Source organism: Neophocaena asiaeorientalis, unplaced genomic scaffold, assembly GCF_003031525.2.
Source record: "Neophocaena asiaeorientalis asiaeorientalis breed wild unplaced genomic scaffold, Neophocaena_asiaeorientalis_V1.1 scaffold165, whole genome shotgun sequence".
NCBI lineage: Eukaryota > Metazoa > Chordata > Mammalia > Artiodactyla > Phocoenidae > Neophocaena > Neophocaena asiaeorientalis.
The window spans coordinates 1,688,153-1,708,604 of NW_020173918.1; the positions used below are offsets into that span (position 1 = coordinate 1,688,153).

General features: G+C 44.8%; 2 protein-coding genes and 1 pseudogene across 6 annotated transcripts in view; 1 reads left to right on the plus strand and 2 right to left on the minus strand.

The window, feature by feature from the left end:
- The window catches only part of LOC112404125 (cytidine monophosphate-N-acetylneuraminic acid hydroxylase), a 256,651-nt gene that overhangs the window by 196,734 nt on the left and 39,465 nt on the right, over positions 1-20,452 (minus strand). The gene's annotated exons all lie outside the window — the stretch shown is intronic.
- Positions 1-20,452, plus strand: part of CARMIL1 (capping protein regulator and myosin 1 linker 1) — a 319,600-nt gene that overhangs the window by 46,000 nt on the left and 253,148 nt on the right. The gene's annotated exons all lie outside the window — the stretch shown is intronic.
- On the minus strand, positions 6,512-7,108 carry LOC112404128 (40S ribosomal protein S12-like; annotated as a pseudogene).

The following is a 20,452-nucleotide window of genomic DNA, read 5'->3' on the forward strand; positions in this document are numbered from 1 at the left end:
TACATTTGACCCCAGTGTGGTAATGGGTTTACAGTATGGCAAGGCTGGAGGCTGGGAGACCTGCTAAGTTGTAACCAAGTCAGAAAATCCTTTTTGGTTTTAGAAGACAGGTGAGGATGGGACCTAGAATGGCCTAGGCCATGGTTTACCTGCTGCCTAAGGTGAACACTTCTCAGAAGTGCTGGCTCTTTGCCATTTTGAAGGACTGGCTCAGATGCACCATTATAGACTTAGAAAGATCGAGGATTGTTGGTCAGTCTTATCATTTTGCTGAGCTCTTAAATTATAGTTTGTATTTTAAGGGTTTTCGTTTGTGTGTTTTAGGTGGGGGGGGGGAGGACAGAACTTACTGTAATATAATTTTGCTAAAAGTTTTGCAGAAGTGAATCATGTTTATCAAGATAAATTATACAAGAAGTTTGTTTGATTCTAACATTGTTTCTATGGGAAATCAGTCTTCAACAAGGGGAAGCAAGCTTCCTGGGAGGAGGTAGGCAGCATCTCTTCCGCCCATGAGGACCCTGAGGAACGAAGCGTTAGCCACTGCTCGCGCTCTGGGGTCAGTTCATTCTGGGCCTCCTCCAGCCCCTTGCTGTCAGAACCATTTCTCTTCTGTTTGTTTTGGTATAAAAGCTGAAGAAGTCACTTGTTCTCTGCGACATGCAAGGACCTCATTAGTGGGTGGGGGAACAGCCCTCCACAAAATATTCTGGGGAAGGACTTGTGTTCCTGGGGCACCACTGATGTCATAGACGCCTCACGAGTGAGGCTGACCTGTCGTAGACTAAGGAGATTTTGTGGGCACTAAGTCCCATTAAAATTTCGTTCAGGCTGTCATCACCGGCTCTCCAGGCAAACTTCAGCAGCCTTTTAACTACTAGCGCCATGGCCTGTGGCCTCACTCTGATCCTCTGTCTGCACAGCTGCCCCAGTGGCTTTCTGAAATGAAAATCCAAGCGTATCATTCCCTGCTTAAAATCCTTCAACCATTTTCCAAAGCTAATCAGTGGAGGCCAGAAGCCGACAACGTTGGTCGTCTGTCCAACCCTGCGGCCTTTACTCTTTCTATTCTGCCTCACCGCCTGGCAGGACCCAGAGGACCGTCCCCCAGGTAGTCAGAATAGAGTCCTCTTTATTATTAGATTTCTAGAAAACTATCTGGCTGGACCTGCCCGGAAGAAGCGCCCTGAAGAAGTGCCTTTAATTTTTACTGTTTGTCTTTGGCTTTTAGCAAAAGTTGATATGAGAAGCTGAGTGTGAAGGACATGTCCACATTTTTTGGTTAAAGGAATAATCAGTCCATTTTCCTATTCTGTGCTTCCTTAAGGACCCGTGATTGATATTTTTGAGTGAATAGCTTCTATGCTAAATTGCTGTTAGCATTTAGTGCCAGGAAAACCAAACTTTTCTCACTTAAAAAACTTAACCTGCTTCCTTTTTAAAAATCAGTTAGTGAAAATAACACTGTGTTTGCTTTTTGCCTTTGTTGCCAGGACTCTCAGCGCTAAAATTTTCAGTCATAATAATCATAAAAGCTTAGGTAGTGGTTGAACTGGCAATCTGCTGTTTGTCTGCCCAGCCCAGCAGCCCTTTCCCAGTTTATTCATTTGTTTGCAAATATTTATTGCATCCTTGTCCTGTGCTTCTGTGCCTGCTGGTCCCTGTGCCCGAGTCCCTTGACCACAGCGATTAGTCCAGGAGGTGGACATGTGACCCAAGCAAGAGTCCTAACTGGTGTCTTTGGAAACACTGCCCTGGAGAGAGAGGCAGTATTTCAGTTGGAGAGACTGTGTGGTGCCCCCTCTGCTGCCTGTGCCTTGATCCTGCTACATGGGAGGAAACCTTTCTGAATAGCAGAGGATGAGGTCCTCACCCAGGAAAGCTGAGCTTTGTGGAAAGACCCCTTCCCTGCTGTTTGCTACGCTTTGTCTCTTGGAATGCCAAGGTTCCAAAGTGTTAAATGACTAGAACTTTATTTGGTCAAACAAGTTTAAAGAAAGAGGTTTCTTGATGGCAGAACTTGTCAGAGCCTTTAATATTGAATGTGTTTTGCACGTCTTCCAGAGGAGGGTTAGTAAAGTACGCGGTATATATATATATTTTTTGCAGTATGCGGGCGTCTCAGAGTCACGGTGGAGCACAGGCTACGGACGCACAGGCTCAGCAGCCATGGCTCACGGGCGCAGCCGCTCCGCGGCATGTGGGATCTTCCCAGACCGGGGCACGAACCCGTGTCCCCTGCATCGGCAGGCAGACTCTCAACCACTGCGCCACCAGGGAAGCCCAAGTACGCAGTATTTGCCAAACTTATTTAACTGTGGGTTTAAAAAAAGAAGTGAAACACCTATAAGTATCCCATCTTTACAAATGAGGAAACTGAGTCACACATAGGTTAAGAGACTTCCTGAGGTCATACAAGTCAGGGCTGGTGTGGAAGGTAAACTCAGCTTTCCTGTCTTTGACATTCATTTCCCTGTCACGTGTGGGTTGTCGTATAAGAACGCTTGTCTCTGTGAACCATATGCCATGGTCTGAATGTGTTTGTTTTTTAAATTGCAATTTGCATCGCAACTTGTGCTTCTGGTTCTTGTATTATTACTCAGGCCTTCTCTATAGGTGAGCGGCCAATCCTCAGAAATCCTGGAAAGCACACAGTTCTATCAATTTGATTTTGCTATAAGGAATATATAATAACTCTGGGTTCCTGGCTTTAAATGATAAGTATGTGTTAAATTATGAAAATGACATGAGGTCCCTGTACGTTCCGCGTTCTAGACAGTGTCATCAGGCATTTCCATTTTGATGCAACGTCTGTTAAAGAGATCTATTTTCTGCGAGTGTGGTTGTACTCTTATTTTTAATCTTCGTGATTTTTGTGAAGCTGTGTTTGTTGTAAACACTTGTTGAAAATAAGCTAATAGAGAAGTAGGATGAAGCATTTTACTGATTCTGACACGCCTCCGCTGAGAAATGGCGGGCAGAGACTCAACGAGAAGGAGACGTGTAGCTCATTTCTGGGCTGATTACAGAGAAGTGAGCAGCGAGTGGCCACGTGGGCTGTCGCAGTCACCCCACTGTGGTGGCAGAGCGGGGCCTGAAGCCGTGCTCCGTGGGTTCATGTGCAGTGCTCTTTCCCTCGCCTCGTGTTGGCATCTTTATTTTTGTTTATGATCTCTAGGTTGCCACATCACCTACAGGGAATTAAAGTCATGTTATATGGAAGATATGCACATCTTTTACATGAAGACTGTGCATGTCTAAATTATTCCTGGCGGATCTCCATGCTGTCGTGTTGCTGTGGTCGTTGGTCGCTTGACCATTCCCACCACCTCCATTAGATCCTCATCACTTTTCTCTTGAATTGCTTCTCAACTTGCCTCCTTGCTTCCTAGTTCACCCCCCTTCCACCCATCCTCGGTATTCCCAGAAGGAAAAACCCTTCACTCACCCCCTTCCCGCCCATAGGTTTCAGGTGTTGTTCTCTGACCCCTGCTTCCCTCTCCAGCCACGTCTCCTGCCCCTTGTTGTGTGCATCCTTAGTCCCAGCTTTAGCAACTACTTGCTCTGTGGATGAGAAGAGGTTTCTTGCCTCTGTGCTCTTAGGTAGCATTAACCTCTGACCGAAATGCCTCCCTCTCCCCATTCCATCCACCTCATCCTTCAGGACTCGGCTCCTGTGTGTGTTTCTCCAGGAAAGCTTTCCAGATGCAGCCACCTTCCTTCCCATCAGCCTGTGAGCAACTTAGTACAACATGATGGTGGGGAGTGTGGACTGTAGTCCCAGGTGGCCTGGGTTCAGACCCGTGCTGTATTGGCTCCATGCTGTGTGACATTGGACAAGTCACTTAACCTTTCTGTGCTTCAGCTCTGTCACCTGTAAAATGGTTATCTCCTAGGATTGTTTTTAGGATAAATGAGTTAATGCATGTAAACCACTCATGAAAGCACCTATGCTTAAGTCCTATTGATTATTATTTATATTTTCAATCTAGTATTATTATTATTGGTTTTTATTAAGAGTAAAAAACTACTCTCATTCCATTTTTATACCCTCAAGCCCCTTTCATAGTGCACGGTATCTGGTAGGCACTCAGTAAATGTTGCCTATCTGAAGGAGTCAACTGAAACAATCAGTAAACAGAGCACCTATTTCAATGTTTTTCAAGTTATGCCCAGCTGTGTTCCAGAAGAGATTTATTTCAATCACTGTTTTAGATGCATCCTTTTAGGAGCAAGGTATAGATATAAACTTTAATATCTGTATCTTCCTCAGACTCGGGAGTCATTTAGAGGTGCCTTTTGAAAATTCTGTTCGTTCACTAACAGATTTGTAGTGTTGGTACAGGTGCCCTTTAAAAGACAGTGTATAGATTGGATGTAAAAAATATCATGTTTAAATAAACTGTATGCCTGCTCTAGTAAGTGAAGTGCTTCTTTGTAAAGGCAGTCATTGTGCTGGATTATGATGTCATAAAGGTTAAAGAGACAAATGCTTATCATGATTTGTGCCTTTAAAAAAATGTAGAGCTATTCAAATACATCTCTCTACTTCCTTATTATGCATTTCCACTTCTGAGTTAATGAACGTCTTGCTGTGAGTCAACCATATATCCGTTCAAGATTCAGGTATTGATGGCTCAGTGTCCAGTATATTCACTCCAGTATATTTGCACTCGGTCTCATTTCTCCACAACTATTTAAAACCCAAATAACATTCATGAGCTAAGGGTCTTAATTTCTTTATTTTTTACGTTTCTGTTTATTCATTGGTATTATAGTAACTGGACACCTTTCTTCTGACCTTGATGATCTCACCTCTATTTTAAGGAAGCTGGAAGGAAACTGAGATCTGGACCACCTCTGAAAAACTGAATGTCAAGTCAGTTGTCCGGTCACACAATGGTATAAGCAGCCCACATCCTCTAAAAGGTTCCATGCCCATAATGGCATCATTGACATTTGAACTGAGTGGAGTTATTCTCTGAAAGGTGCCATAGAGAAAACACAAGGCGGTTGGAGGGGGGGGAGGCGATCGTGGTGGTGATGGGTCAGAGGTTCTTCAAGTGAACTGAATGAGGCCAGCCGCGAATGAGGACAGCCCAGTGAGTGATTCCTTTGTTCCACTGTGAAACAAAATACTCGAAAATGTGCTTGTAACAAAGAGTGTTATTTGCTCAGAGTGGACATGATGTAGTGAAGAGTTTTTGAAAACTTTCGTTTGGTGACTAATATTTTGACTCAGTAAAGATATTAAAAAACACTTCTTTAACCACAAGGTCTTCGTGTGTAAAGAAGGTTATTATAGTTACAAATACTCAGTAGTGTTTAACGTGATAGGAGGGTACCCCACTGGCTGTGGCTGTACACTGATGGGTTCTGTCCCTAGGACTTTTGTCCCCTGGGAGACTATTTTGCAAGGGTTGTCAGAGCACAGTCCTCATTTTCTTTTCTTTTTTTCAAACAAAAATATGGTTTTTCCACTGCATCAGCAGACTCAAACAGCACCAAATACAGTATAGGGACTCAAAATGTTAAGCCAATGATGATATAAAGAAATGAGAATTAAAAGCAAACTGAGGGCTTCCCTGGTGGTGCAGCAGTTGAGAGTCCACCTGCCGATGCAGGGGACACGGGTTCGTGCCCCGGTCCGGGAAGATCCCACATGCCGCGGAGCGGCTGGGCCCGTGAGCCATGGCCACTGAGCCTGCGCGTCCGGAGCCTGTGCTCTGCAAGGGGAGAGGCCACGGCAGTGAGAGGCCCGTATACCGCCAAAAAAAAAAAAAAAAAAGCAAACAATTCACTTTCCCTTCACATGTGTCCTGTAACTGTATAGTAAGACTGGCAAACCAGGGGAGAGAAACTCAAAGCACCCCAGTTGGCAATTTACAAGGGATTCCAGTTTTAAGACTTCCATTAGTCCTACCTGGCTCAACATTTCATACTCATACCAACAAACCCAACTCGATCCAGGCTTGAAGTACACGGGTCACCATTACGTCTCCCTACTGAGATTCTAGAGGGAATAGAATACATGGAAGCACATCTTGTTTCTGTGCCTAATATTTAGGTAAATAAAGGTTAAGGCACCCTGACCTTCCCTGATGGGCACGTGCATAAATGCACCTGGACTTCATGTACCTCCTAGTGTCCCACAGCCTAAATCCAATCCAGCTTAGGATTTTAAGTTATTGACACCCATGCTTGACTAGCCTCAACCCATTTCTCTAGGTTCTAGGCTGGCCTTGTTGTAGTTGTGATAAATGTCCACACCCAAGAAGCCCTGACTGTCAACAATACCTTACTGTAAGCCTGTCTTTGCTGGGCTCTTCTACTTGCCAACACTGAAGTTACTTACTGGTTGGGAGAATAGCCTTTCACTTAGAAACCAGGAGACAGATAGCATGCTGCCAGTTATTTTGCTATGAATATCTTTTGTCCTTCATTAACAGGGACCTTACTTTCCTGCCCCAAATAAAAAACCAGATATGAGGAACAAGAGCCCAGTTTTTTAATTTGATCATTTCTTGCGTTTGAAGTACTCCTCGATGACATCCTTGGCCTGAGACTCTTTGCCATAGTCCTTAACCACCACCCAGCTGCAACCGACCACTTTACAGGGTTTTCCCTCTCTGTCAGTTTTACAGAGGCCTCTACCCATTCCCCTAGTTTCCTGTGGTCATCAACCTTTTTTTTTTTTTTTTTTGCGGTACGCGGGCCTCTCACTGTTGTGGCCTCTCCCGTTGCGGAGCACAGGCTCCGGATGTGCAGGCTCAGTGGCCATGGCTCACGGGCCCAGCCACTCCGCGGCATGTGGGATCTTCCCGGACCGGGGCACAAACCCGTGTCCCCTGCATCGGCAGGCGGACTCCCAACCACTGCGCCACCAGGGAAGCCCGTGGTCCTCCGTCTTAATCAGGTTGATTTGGTGCTCAGCACAAAGGGCCTCCACCAACTTGACATACATAGGCTCCTCACAGTTGGATGCAAGCACGCAGAGATGGGCTTGGCGCTTGTCTAAGGCTTTGGCAGCTTCGCGAATTCCATGTGCTAGGCCGTCCTGGATGAGGGCGGTCTTCAGCACCTCTTGCAGAGCAGTCGTAACGTCCATTACGTTAAGACTTCCTCAGCCATGGGGCCATGGTGGTGGGTTAAGGGTGGAACCGAATCTTGAGCGCACCGAGCCTCCGCCTCTGTGCAACTCCGCGGCAGCAGGGAAAGAGCCACGGTCCTCATTTTCTGTGTATCTGATGAGAATAGAGGCAGGCATAGTCCCTTGATTTTCCTAGTAGTTCTGCCTTTACATATTAGTTTTACAGAAAAAAGGTGGTCCTTTTTCTGTTCCTTGACTACTTTTATTAGGAGAGTCTATACTTTTGGTAATAGTTTTGTCACTATGTCATTATCTATGAGCAGATATAAATCGCTGCACTTATTTTAGAAGACCAGTTCAGAGAATTTTATTCTGAGGAAATCTTTGTATTTAGCACTTTTCCAGTGAGTGAGTGGGCCATTGATTTTTTTTTTTTTTTTTTTTTTTTTTGCGGTATGTGGGCCTCTCACTGCTGTGGCCTCTCCCGTTGCGGAGCACAGGCTCCGGACGCGCAGACCCAGCGGCCATGGCTCACGGGCCCAGCTGCTCTGCGGCATGTGGGATCTTCCTGGACCGGGGCACGAACCCGTGTCCCCTGCATCGGCAGGCGGACTCTCAACCACTGCGCCACCAGGGAAGCCCCATTGATTGGGTTTTAACAGCTATTTTGATGAATGAGTTGTTGTTATGAAGGGATTTCACACTTAAATCTTACTTCTTGGGCTGTGCTATTTTTGTCTTTTGAAAGTTATTTAAAATGAAAAGGATCAGCACATGTTTTCTATGCTGAAAGTTAAAGGGTGATCCCACTGTTTCAGAATTTGAGTTTCCACCAGCGTTACTCCTCCCATAGAGAGTCCCTAAGGGGTGTAATAGTTTTGATGGAATTTGTATATTCCATGAATGAAAAACAAACTACAGAATTTCCTTTGTTAATTATTTTTTTCCTACCCAAGTTCCCGTTTGTTCCCCCACCAATATAAAATAAAATAAAACGACCACAACCAACTGATGGGGGTGAAAATGAAGACGTTGCCCTTGTTATAAATAGGGGCCTACCACCTCCCCCATGCACACACCCACAATCTCTTAAGCTTGGCCTGGGAGGGGAAAACATTTTCCCCTCCTTAGCTGTTTGAACCCTCTTGGGAAGTCATTTGAGTCTGAGTTTTCCTGGCTGGCTTCTAGCTAGCATAGGAAGGTAGAGTTTGGTTTTCCCCACATCCACCTCCCTCTACTTCTCACCTCCATCTCCCTCTGCTTCCTTTCACCGGGATTCATGGAGTTTTCCCTGTCAGGAGGTTATTTTCTTAATGTAATATTGGGGCAGGAAACCCTTTACCTTTTATGCAACCTGCCTGCTTCTTTTCTGGGCTTTACTTTGATTCCTATCATGGAGTCTGTCCGGTTTTCATTATTCTTCCCCGTGTGGTGGATATTCAGGTAGTAGATCTTTCAGATGGTCTTTCTTGAACAGAGCAGCAGCTCCTAGCAGTGTGGCCATAGACAAATCGGTGGCCTTTGGGACCATGGTGTCCAGTACTGGTAAAGCCACCAAATGGAAGTTTCTGTTCTCTTCAGAGTTGGGTCTGTCTCTGGCTGGGAAGTGGGAGGCCAGATGCAGGGATGCTGGTGTTAGTTGGAAGGCAGTAATTAAGGGCATGGAGAGGCTTTGCGGTTTGAGTCCCAGCCCTGTTCTGTGCGACCTTGTGCATGTTACCCTTGTTAAACCTCAGTAATCTCTACCATTGGGGTTTGTATAAAGATTGATGAGGTATGGCATGAACACTCTTAGCACATTTACTGGCACATGATCAGTGAATGGTGGAGGTGATGGTGATGTTATTAAGAAAGAATTGGCTGTAGACGCTCCCTTCCCAGTTTCCAAGGTTCCAACATCATGCCCACTTAGGCTGCGTTGTTGTCAGACTCAAGGAAACTGTCAACTTCATTATTTGTTTGGTTCCTTATTACTTTCCCCTCCTTATAGATTCATTACTTATATTTTTAAGATGTTTTCTTTAGCCTTACCACAGTCAGAGACCACTTTCTAAATAGCATTAAAATGGAAATTGGACTGAGCCTCTGATTCTCTCCCCAACTAACCCAGGTGGGCAGACCTTCCTTGGGAGGGTCATTTGTTTTTCAAGCTCCGTAGTGAAGAAGCAGAAGGTTTCTCCTTACTTCTAAAGTCAGCTGCCATTAAAGTCTTCAGTGTTCAATGTGTAGCTTAATGTCTTTTGTAACAATTGCTATTTTTGAACCAGTGTTTATGTCACAACATTTTGAGTGTAGAATATTCGTTATCTGACAGATCCTCCACTTGTAGAACTTTACAAACGACTAAGAACAGTCCACGAGAATTTATTGCTTTTGTCTGGAGGCCAAGAATATGGGCCTGTTGGTTTATGTATGATACTTAAAAAGGCCAAAGACCAGAGGTTTAATTCCCAGATAGGCCAATTAGTGTAGCTTTGTTCCACAACTTCAGATTGAACCTCAGACCCCAGCCATCTGTCTTTAACATGTGTGCCGTTGACCACAGGGGGCATTGGTCACATAGATGAAAGACTGGATGGATCCGCAGAAGACCACGAACCAGCCACTCACTAGGAGGAGAGATCCAAACGCCCCCTGCGTACAAGGTGGTGAGTCAGTAGACTCAGCCTCCAAAATGAATGCTGGAGAGACTGTAAGGGAGCTATTGTTTTAAAAAATGTTGAATAAGAATTGCTAAGTGATCATACTCCAGATGTCGGGAAAGGTAGGAAACTCTCAGATGTTTTAATTCTGACTGTGTATTTATAAATGAATCCTTCATAGAAGATAAGGGGAAAGTACCAGAAGGAAGAAGTATGACAATGTGGCAGTTTCCTGATGAACTTAGATCTTAAAAGGAAGTACACAAAAAGCAGAGGCCTGACAGTCAAGGGGAACCGCAGTGATAGTAGCTAATGTTCACATACTTGTGCCAGGCACTAGGTGTTCTTATTTGACCTCACTAGAACTTTATGAGGTTGATGTCATTGTTATTTTGCCGTTTTACAGATGAGTAAATTGAGGCACTGAGCTTTTAGGTAGTGCTGTAGGTTGCACAGCTAGTTAAGTAGCGGGGGTGTGACTCGAGGCTCTCTGATTCTAGAGAGATGTGAGACTTGCAGAAGATGCTGTGGACGATAAAATATTGTCAAAGGAGCGCTCAGAGCCAGAAGAAAATAAAAGCTGCATCTGAACGGAACTGATGGAGGGTGTGTGTACTGATGGAGCATAACCCTTCACCTCCTATTATCTTTTCTTTTTGGTCTATCTTTTATATACATATTTAAAAATCCAGGATGTTAACAATGTGTTGGGGAAGTAATAAGAAAGATCTAGTTTTTCTAAATGAATTTAAGCCTCTTAGCCTAACAGAATACCTTCCCAGCGTCCTGAGGACATTTGGGCTGGAGGTTGTTCATCCATGCCTGCGATCTTTAGGGAACGTGGAGAGCAGAAGACAGTGCCTGACAGGTGGAGGGGGGCGCAGGTGTGGAAAAGGTTGCGAAGCTCTTCTTCAAAGGAGCTGGTATCTTCCAATATTTAGAGCTTCCTGAGTATCCAGACTTGCTCTGAATGAGTGCGTCGTATACAACTAGAGTCAGAGAAAGGACATTAAATGGGACAGAGTTTAATTGTCTGGAGTTAAAGTGTTTTTCTTCATTGGCTGGTGAGTAACCCGCACTTGGAAGAATTCAGGTGTAAGATGGATGAGACTTCGGCACGGGGATGTCTCAGACGCGATATAAACACCAGGAGGTGATGAGACCATTAAGGGTTCCCCTGACCTGTTTCTAAGAACATGACTTTGTATGTATAAGACTAGGCCAGAGACTTATTTGGATCTTTGGTTTTCCCTCTGTGAAGAGGTTATTTAATCTCATTTCCAGATGAGGAAACTCGGGTTCAGAGAGGATGAGGGTGACTTTCTCACGTCAGCTTTTGGTGACAGGCAGGCTAGACGCTCATCTGGACTGATAACCTGACTACAGCTGTCATGGGTACCGGGCCATCCCGAGAGTCTCTAGATGCAGGGCAGGTTTGGGGGCTGGGCTCACCGGGGTTCAAATCCCAGCTCTGGAACTTACAGTCATCCCTCGGTATCCGCGAGGGGATTGGTTCCAGAACCCCCCGAGGATACCGAAATCCAAGATGCTCACCTTCCTTATATAAAATGGGCATATATTTGTATATAACTATGCATATCCTCCTGCATACTTTAAATCATCTCTAGATTACTTATAATGCATAATACAATGTGAATGCTGTGTAAATAGTTGCTAGAGTGCAGGAAATTCAAGTTTTGCTTTTTGGAACTTTCTGGAATTTTTTTTTCAAATATTTTCGATCTGTGGTTGGTTCAATCTGCGGATGTGGAACCCTCTGATCCAAAGGGCCAACTATGTAACCTTGATTACTTCTTTGACTGCTCAACCGAAGAAATGGAATTGTTGTGAGGACTAAGTGAAAAGAAAGTGCTCGGCATCTAGTTAAGTACTAAGGATATGTCTCTGTTCTTTGTAGTTAAGCTTGAAATCTTTATTTTATTTATTATTACTGGTAAGTTTTCCAACATCTCTCAACTCGTGCCTAAGAAGTTTCATTTTTACCTTATTTTTCTCTTCGGATGATGTGAAATTTCAAAAGAGCATTTCTTATAGTTTCTCTACATGTAAAAACTTTATATCTTCTAGGGCCCTTTGGGTGAAGGATCCAACTACAGGGCCTTTAGCAATTCTTACCTGCTCTGAAAGTATGTCATTTATTCTTTTTGAAAAAGATGCCCTCTAACTTTCCTCCTCCTCCAGCTCTGCACGTGGCTCCCTGGTTACTGTGGCCACCGAACCCTAATAATCTTGTCAGGAAATATGATGTGACTATCTGTCTAATCTTATTTTCCAGACGTAAAATAAGCACACAGTTTCCTTCTAAGAATCCTAAAGAGTTCAGGGCCTAAGCAGTGCTTCTCCTTGTTCCGTTGTTTTATAAGATTGTAGGTGCTTGCGGAAAAGTGTACATCATTGGATGTTTCTTTAACTTAGAATGTTTATAGCACCCAATGGGAGTGTGTCACTGTGAAGCCTTATGTGCTTTCATGTTCGTTCTCCCGTAGTTGAGGAAATTTGGGGTAGTTTATTTTATTTTATATTTTTGGCCACGTGGCTTGTGTGGGATCTTAGTTCCCTGACCAGGGATGGAACCCGGGCCCCGGCAGTGAAAGTGCCGAGTCCTAACCACTGGACTGCCAGGGAGTTCCCTTGGGTAGTTTAAAAAACGCAGAATTGTGGTTTCTAGAGGATTTACATTTACTTCTAGACATAAAGGATCTAAGGTAATTGCTGGGATAGTTAGGTCAAGTCAGTATTTTCACGTTTTTTGGAAGAGGCTAATTTTACAAAACATCTCTCTACTGGCCCATTAGTGAGGAGTAAGTCTGTATCTTCTCAGCAGCCCCCCACCTTCCTCAGCACCCCTAACGTCCTCAGTAGGGGTCAGATAGGACCCCCAGTTCTCTGCTCCTGGAAAGACCCTTCCACACTGCCAGCCTCTCCATCACTCTCTACCTTCAGCATCAGGACCAGTCGCATCACACTTTCTACTCCTGTTTGTGCCAGTCACCATAGGAAGCCTGGACTCCCAAGGCATCCCTCATCCCTTTGTCATATCGTCATTTGACTCTTTACTTCAGTTTTTAAAATCCTGTCTCTCCCTCTGGAGCCCCCTCCCTGTGCACTCTGTGCCCTCGGGTTCAGTCATCAGCAAATCCCCAACTTCCTGACCTTGTCTGTGGACATCCCCTTCCCCTTCTTGCTTTTATGGAAACCTGGGGCTCCCCTGACAATACTGTTTCTCCTGCAGGCCTCTCAAGTGGCTGCAGGTTTTTAACCTTACCCTTGAACCACGGTTAGGGATGGGGTAGCATCCTCTACGCTTCCCTGGCAGTGCAGTGGTTAAGAATCCACCTGCCAATGCAGGGACATGGGTTCGAGCCCTGGTCCGGGAAGATCCCACATGCCGCGGAGCAACTAAGCCCGTGCGCCACAACTACTGAGCCTGTGCTCTAGAGCCCACGAGCCACAACTACTGTGTCCACGTGCCGCAACTACTGAAGCCCACGTGCCCAGAGCCCGTGCTCCGCAACAAGAGATGCCACCGCAATGAGAAGCCCGTGCACCACAACGAAGAGCAGCCCCCGCTTGCCGCGACTAGAGAAAAGCCTGCGTGCAGCAACGAAGACCCAACACAGCCAAAAATAATAAATAAATAAATTTATTAAAAAAAAAAAAAAGGTTTTTTCTCCGAGGTTTCTGTGCTGTGTCCCCTCCTCCCGAAAGCCTCCTGCTGTGTCTCAGATCTCTGTGTGGCCCCCCATCCCTTGCCAGGCATCTGCTCCCCCACGCAGTCACTCCCCTCGTTCCCTGAAGGGCTCGGTTTCTGGCTCACTGTGCCTCTCTCCAGCGCAACTCCTGCTGGTTCTCCTGAATTTCACTCTTCATGTTGGTAATCCTCCCAACCCCTTCATCCTTCAGCTTCTCAACCTCATTTCCTCCCGTGAGTGGTCTCCCACCTTCCTCAGTGACTCCATCCCAGGGTCATGCCCTTGGTCCTGTCATCACCAGTAACCTCAGTGCCTCCATAGCTGTCTCTGGACACCCCACTCTGACCACCACTCCCATCCTTCTGGCTCGCCTTGTGCGGTACCTCCAACCTCGACAGTCCTTGGACCACCAGGACCTTCAGTTCATTGAATCCACTACCTCTTCACGGTTCCACCCTCACCCCAAGTCCTGACTTCTCTCCTTTCCCAGCTTGAATTCCCTGATCAACCACTCTCATCACTACTTACACCCTCATCACCCTTGTCCCTCTCACACTGTGTCATTCTCGCTTGACTAAACCACAATTCCGGTTAAATCCATCTCTTGCTCTGCACCTACTCTGTACTTGCACCTGTGCAGCCACATGTGCCAGGACAAAACCATACCCCACTGTATTGATCATCTCACTCTAAGTTAGTGATCACAAGTGCCAGGTGGGCCCTTGATGTCACCTGACAGTCATGTCGTGTTGCCACTGTCTGTTCATTCCCTCCCTCTCTTAGACAACCATCCCATACTTTATACTTGCTCTTCAAACATCCATTGTCTCTGTACTCTTTGCCACTTCCTTTTTCACTAAAAAATAAAAATAAAAATAAAAATGGAAGCAATCGGAAGAGAACTTCCACACGCTCCCTGCACCACACCTAGCACCTGCCTGTGTCTGTGCCCGAGCCCCCAGCTCCTTGGGCACAACATCCCATTTCCATCTCCAGCTCCAAAATGTCTCCTTTCCCTCCTATATCATCAGTTTTCTTCTCTCTACTGAATTCCCACAGGCATACAAGTTATTATTTTTCCCATTAAATAAAAACATCCTCTCTTGACTCTGATTTCGCTTCCAGCTACTGGCCGATTTCTTCTCTTCCTCTTACAACAGAACATTTGGAATGAGTCATCAGTATTCATCACGTCTAATATTGCTATCCGCCCCCAACCCCGCCCCGTTCTATCCGGAACTCATACCTTGGGGTTTTTACCCCTCACTCGGACTCCACTGCCTCTGCTCTTATCAGGTCATCAGTGACGTTTAACTGCTGTGGTCCACCGTGGTCCCAGTCTCCTCTTATTTCAACTACAGCAGCATTTGACACGGTCGATTATTCTCCCCCCTTGAATACATTCTCCACTTGACTGCCCGGACACACCCCTCCTGGTTTTCCTTGTTCCTCTCTGGCTGGTCTTTCTCAGCCTCCTTTGCTGGTTCCTCATCTCCCCAAACTCTAAATGGAGTGCCTCAGGGCACTTATATCTCTTCTCTGTTTAGCTTATGCTTTAAAACTCATCTGTATGATGAAGATTGCTACATTTTTATTTGTAGCCCTGATCTCTCCTGTGAACCCCAGGCCCCCTTTATCTGCCTGCCTGCTGGTCGTCAATACTCAGATGTGTCTAATAGGCATTTCAAACATAACATGTCCTTGGAACCCCTCAAGGGTGCTGAGAGGTGTCTGTTTCACTGGGTGATCATTTCTAGGGGATCCCTTCTGGGAAACTGCATCTTGTGGGGATCGCACAAGGATGTGTGGGCAAAAGGGAGGGGGGAGAAACGGCAGGTTGGGGGCAAAATTGCCTTGTTGATTGCTTGAATCTTGTCAAAGTTACTACTGCTGAGAAGCGTTAATGTTTTCGGAGGGAGGGTCCGAGAGGGGTGTAGGATGTGGGGAGGAGCTTTGGAAAAGGTAAATCAGTGATGAAAGCTAGGGCTGATAATGCCTTTTCTGAATGGATCTGGAGGTAATATCCGGTCAGCTTGTTTTTTGATTATATAAGTTCAGGAATACTGGAATAAAAATCAACTGCATGAAACGTACAGATGTTTTGCTAATATTTTCTAGTCCACCGATACATTCAGTGCCATTTCTCCATTGAGTTTGGTGAGTAAACTGTTCTGGATAACTTGATTATCTGGGTACCTGAGAGTTAACTAGGTTTCAATATTGCTAGTTACTAGTTATTATTTTGTGATTTATCTATTCAGCTCTGTTTTTAGCTGTTTAATGAACCTTGGGGAAAAGGCAAAACTTCCAGTTCTTTTGTTCTTCTGGTTTTGAAATGTTTTTAATGAAAATGGTGTGGCTATTAATAATTTTGGGAAGTGTGTTCAGTTAGGGCATTTAGCCAATTAAAACTATTCCCACATGAAAAAAAAAAATCGACTGCTTGAATTTAAAACCACAATAAAAACAAACAATGTAACTGTCCAAAAAGGAAATCCTAATTCTCTTATCTCCAAGCTGCTCCCCTCCCACACCAACCTGCAGCGCCAGTCTTTCCATCTCAGTGAACAGCATTCCATTGTTCCATTTACTTAGGACAAAACATTTGGAGTCATTCTTGAGTTATCTTTCTCTCACACCCCATCAGCAAATCCAAATCCTTCAAAATATTCAAAATCCATTTCTTATCATCTGACCGCTATCACGCTGGGCCAGGCCACCATAATTTTTCACCTGGATTAATGGAATGTCCTAACCGGCCTCTCTGCTTCCAGCCTGATCCCCTTTAGTCTGTTATTAGATGTGCTCCGATCATGTCAATCCTCTTTCCATCTCATTCAGAGGAAAAGCCAAAGTCATTCCTGTGACCTGTAAGCTACTATGTGACCTAGGCCGCCATTCCTCTCTCACTTCATCTTTTACATTCCCCCGTTTACTTTCTCCACTTCATCCATCCTGTTTCTTTTTTTTTTTTTTTCTTTTTGCGGTACGCGGGCCTCTCACTGTTGTGGCCTCTCCCGTTGCAGAGCACAGGCTCCGGACGCACAGGCTCAGCGGCCATGGCTCATGGGCCCAGGCGCTCCTCGGCATGTGGGATCTTCCCGGACCGGGGCACGAACCCGCGTCCCCTGCATCGGCAGGCGGACTGTCAACCACTGCGCCAGCAGGGAAGCCCCTGACTGTTTCTTGAAACAGTCTGGGCCTGCTTCCACCTCTGAGCTTTTGCAGTTGCTGAAATTCCCTTTCCTTTCCTGCCCTGTATCCATGTGGCAAGGCTCCCTCACATCCCTCAGGTCTTTCCTCAAATGTCACTTGTCCAGTGAGGCCTTTCCTGCTTTCCTGACCACCCGCCTTAACTTTCAACACCCCTCCAACACTTTCTGTCTCCTTTCTTTACTTTATTATTCCTTAGCATTTAGCATCATCTAACAGAGTCTACATTTTATTTATTGATCTCATTCCTTGTCTCTTCTCCCTTCTGCTAGAATGTAAGTTCCACAGGACCAGAGGTCTTTGTTCTGCTCACTGCTTATTCCCGAGGCTGAGCGCATAGGTTGCTTTGTGGTAGAGCCTCATAAATATTTGTTAAACAAGAACGACTATTTCTTGCTCTGGGCATTCTTGTGGCTTAAAGTTATTGTAAATCTGTTTGCCACAAAGCACTAATGAAACTAATTATTTTATTTCATGTTTTCTATTAAGTATATTTACTATATATGTCACATTGATTTAAGACCGTAATAATAGGAATGGCAGACAGAATGCAAATTAGAAAAGAGTTCCTACAGCTTTTCCTGCTGGTTGATTTCAGTGCGTCCCATTCATGGTACAGCTTTCTCTATACATTTGGAAATATGTCAGCTTATTTCTGTCCATGTATCCCGCCTTATTACAAAAGCAAAGAAAGATTGAAAGGAGCTGGTTGGAAACGTGATGATGTAAGTATGTTGTAATCTAACGTGCTGTTTCAAACGCTGGGTGAGATGTGAATAGACTGTATGTTATTTATGTTAATTACCTCATTTGCCAGAGGGCACTGATCACTGCCTTTTGTGCAGTTTGCATTATTCCATGCCAGAACTTTTCATTTATTACTTCGGTTCTACCTCTCTTGTTTGGGTAATCATGTCTCTAGTCCTCCTGTTGTAAGTTAATTTGTATTCTAAGACCAAAAAGCTGTTGAGAATTTGGCAACTTTCTCAAGTCAAATTAATCATAATTACCTAAATTCAGCCATTTGCTATCTTAGTAAAAGTCCATTGATTCCATGCCCCACAGGTTATTGCACAGACGCTATAAAGCAAAGGACAGAACCTGTTCTGGTACGTTCTGGTTTCTCTTAGTCTATCAGAGGGAAGATTCAAGGCAACTCATGGTTCTGCTTACTAGCAAGTTTAAAAACACATTTCATTTTAGAAATTAATGTACTATAAAGTTAATACTTTGGGTGGGGTACAGTTCTATGAGTTTTTTTAAAAAAATTTATTTCGAGATTATTTTAGATTTATGGAAGAGTAGCCAAAGTAGTTCAGAGAATTCCCATGTACATTTACCCAGCTTTCCCTAACGTTAACAGCTTACTTAACTGTAGTAAACTTCCCAAAGCCAAGAAATTAACAGTGATACAATACTGTAACTGCCAACTTCATTTGGATTTTTACCAGTTGTTCCACTAACGTCCTTTAATTCCAGGATCCGATCCAGGATACTGTATTTCATTTAGTCATTTTTCTCCTAGTCTCCTGCAATCAACAGCACCTCTTTCAAAGCTTTACACGAGAAAGTGGGTCAAGTTAATGCTGCAGGGAAGTTGTGAGAATTACACGTTTAAGGGGCTGGGTGGAACTTTGGAGACGTCCTGATCCAGGGGCTACAAAGAGGTGGCCCTATGAGCTGAATTCAGCTCATACAATATTGGAATAGGATTTGAATTAGTTGCCAACATTTAATGATTCGGAGGTTTTCCAGAAAAATCTGTATTTTTGCCTTCTTTTTAAGACATTGGTAGCTCCTGCTGCCCCAGGTCTGTCCACTGACTGGGACGATTGTGTGCCTCCAAGATGTGGCTGTCCCTTCTCTACGGGCAAGTGTGTTCCACTCACTCCAGATTGTGCCCCTCCCGATGCAGCCCTGGGCTAAACCAGCCCCTCATCTTACAGGTGAAGATGCCCCAGGAGGCAAACGTTGCACGTAGCCCGCCCTGTCTTGCTTTCTGTGCTTCTCTTGGTCTCAGAGCTGGCAAGGCATGGTTTGGTCTCCCCCAGAGGACAGCAAAGATCATGGCAGGAAGAGGGTGCAGTGTCAGTGCTCCATGAGGTCTAGTCCCACTCTTAGTCTGCATGTAAACTCTGAGTTTGCAAATGAGTTCCCTGAGATAACGTATGATTTGCAGCCACTTCCTGTTTAGCTGTACACGGTTATCTAAAATATTATGTGAGTTGCTACTACGTAAAAATCAGGTGATGAACCTGAAAATCCAGCTTTGTGACTTCTCTTGAGAAGTCAGGTGACCAAGCAACGCTGGGGCCGCATTCCCACCCGCCATGGTCTCCTGGCCTGGACTCAAGTCTGTGCCCTCAGCTGGGAACAGGCTCATCTGGCCCCTGCATTCCATCTGTGGGACCCTGTGGGCATTTACAGCGTTTGCCTTAGGTTATTGGGTTGGAAACCAGGGAAGCCCCAGTAGTTTCCTTTTTGTATTCCTTTTTAAAATTTATTTATTTATTCATTTTTGGCTGCATTGGGTCTTCGTTGCCACCCATGGGCTTTCTCTAGTTGCAGCGAGCGGGGGCTACTCTTCATTGCGGTACGTGGGCTTCTCATTGCGGTGGCCTCTCTTGTTGCGGAGCATGGGCTCTAGGAACACAGGCTCAATAGTTGTGGCTCGTGGGCTCTAGAGCGCAGGCTCAGTAGTTGTGGCGCAAGGGCTTAGTTGCTCTGTGGCATGTGGGATCTTCCCGGACCAGGGCTCAAACTCGTGTCCCCTGCGTTGGCAGGCGGATTCTTAACCACTGTGCCACCCGGGAAGTCCATCCTTTCTGTGTTTCTTGACATTAGTTATTCTTGACAAGGAGTGATTTCAGTAATTCCTCCAAGTTGTGGAGGACAAAGGGAATTTGGGACAGGGACTTGTGATAGGCTCAGAGCCTAGGTGTGCCGAAAGTCGGCTATCTCGTTTTGTCTTCTGTGTCCTGTCCACTCTTTCCGGACATGCTGTCAGCTCCCTTTGTGTGACCTAAGGTTTAACGATGCATATCAGTGTAAAGTGTTCTGTTCAGGGGCGTTTTTGTTAGAACAGCTCAAAGTACTATATTTAAAGAACTAAGTGGAAGCTACAGTGGTGGAATTTCAGGCAGTGTCTAGTTGGTATCCCTGTAATCTCATCCCAGGAATGTATACTTCTATTTATTCACTTATTTATTTGTTTATTTATTTAAATTAGGAATTGTACTTAAAAAATTTTATTTTATAGAACTGTAGTTGATTTACAGTGTTGTGTGAATTCCTGCTGTATAGCAAAATGATTCAGTTATACATGTATATACGTTCTTTTTCATATTCTTTTCCATTATGGTTTATCACAGCATGTTGAATGTAGTTCCCTGTGCTATACAGTCTGATCTTGTTTTTTATCCATTCTCTATATAAGAGTTTGCATCTGCTAACCCCAAACTCCCAGTCCTTCCATCCTCCACCTCACCTCCCGTTTAGGAGCGTGTACATATAGAAGCAAGAAGAGAGCATTCTCCTTTCAGATCATTATAGAGACACGGGGCTAATTATTAAAGGGGCTTTGTACATGTAACTCTAAGGGTGTGTATCTGTGTGGCCCAGTATGGTAGCTGCAAATTTATATGGAGCTACTGAGCACTTGCAATGCGCTAGTCTGAATCGAGTTGCACCGTGAGTGTAAAATACATACCAGATTTCAGACTTACCATGAAGGAAAGAATGTAAAATGTCTCAGTAATAATTTTTTTTTTTTTTTTTTTTTTTTTTTTTGTGTA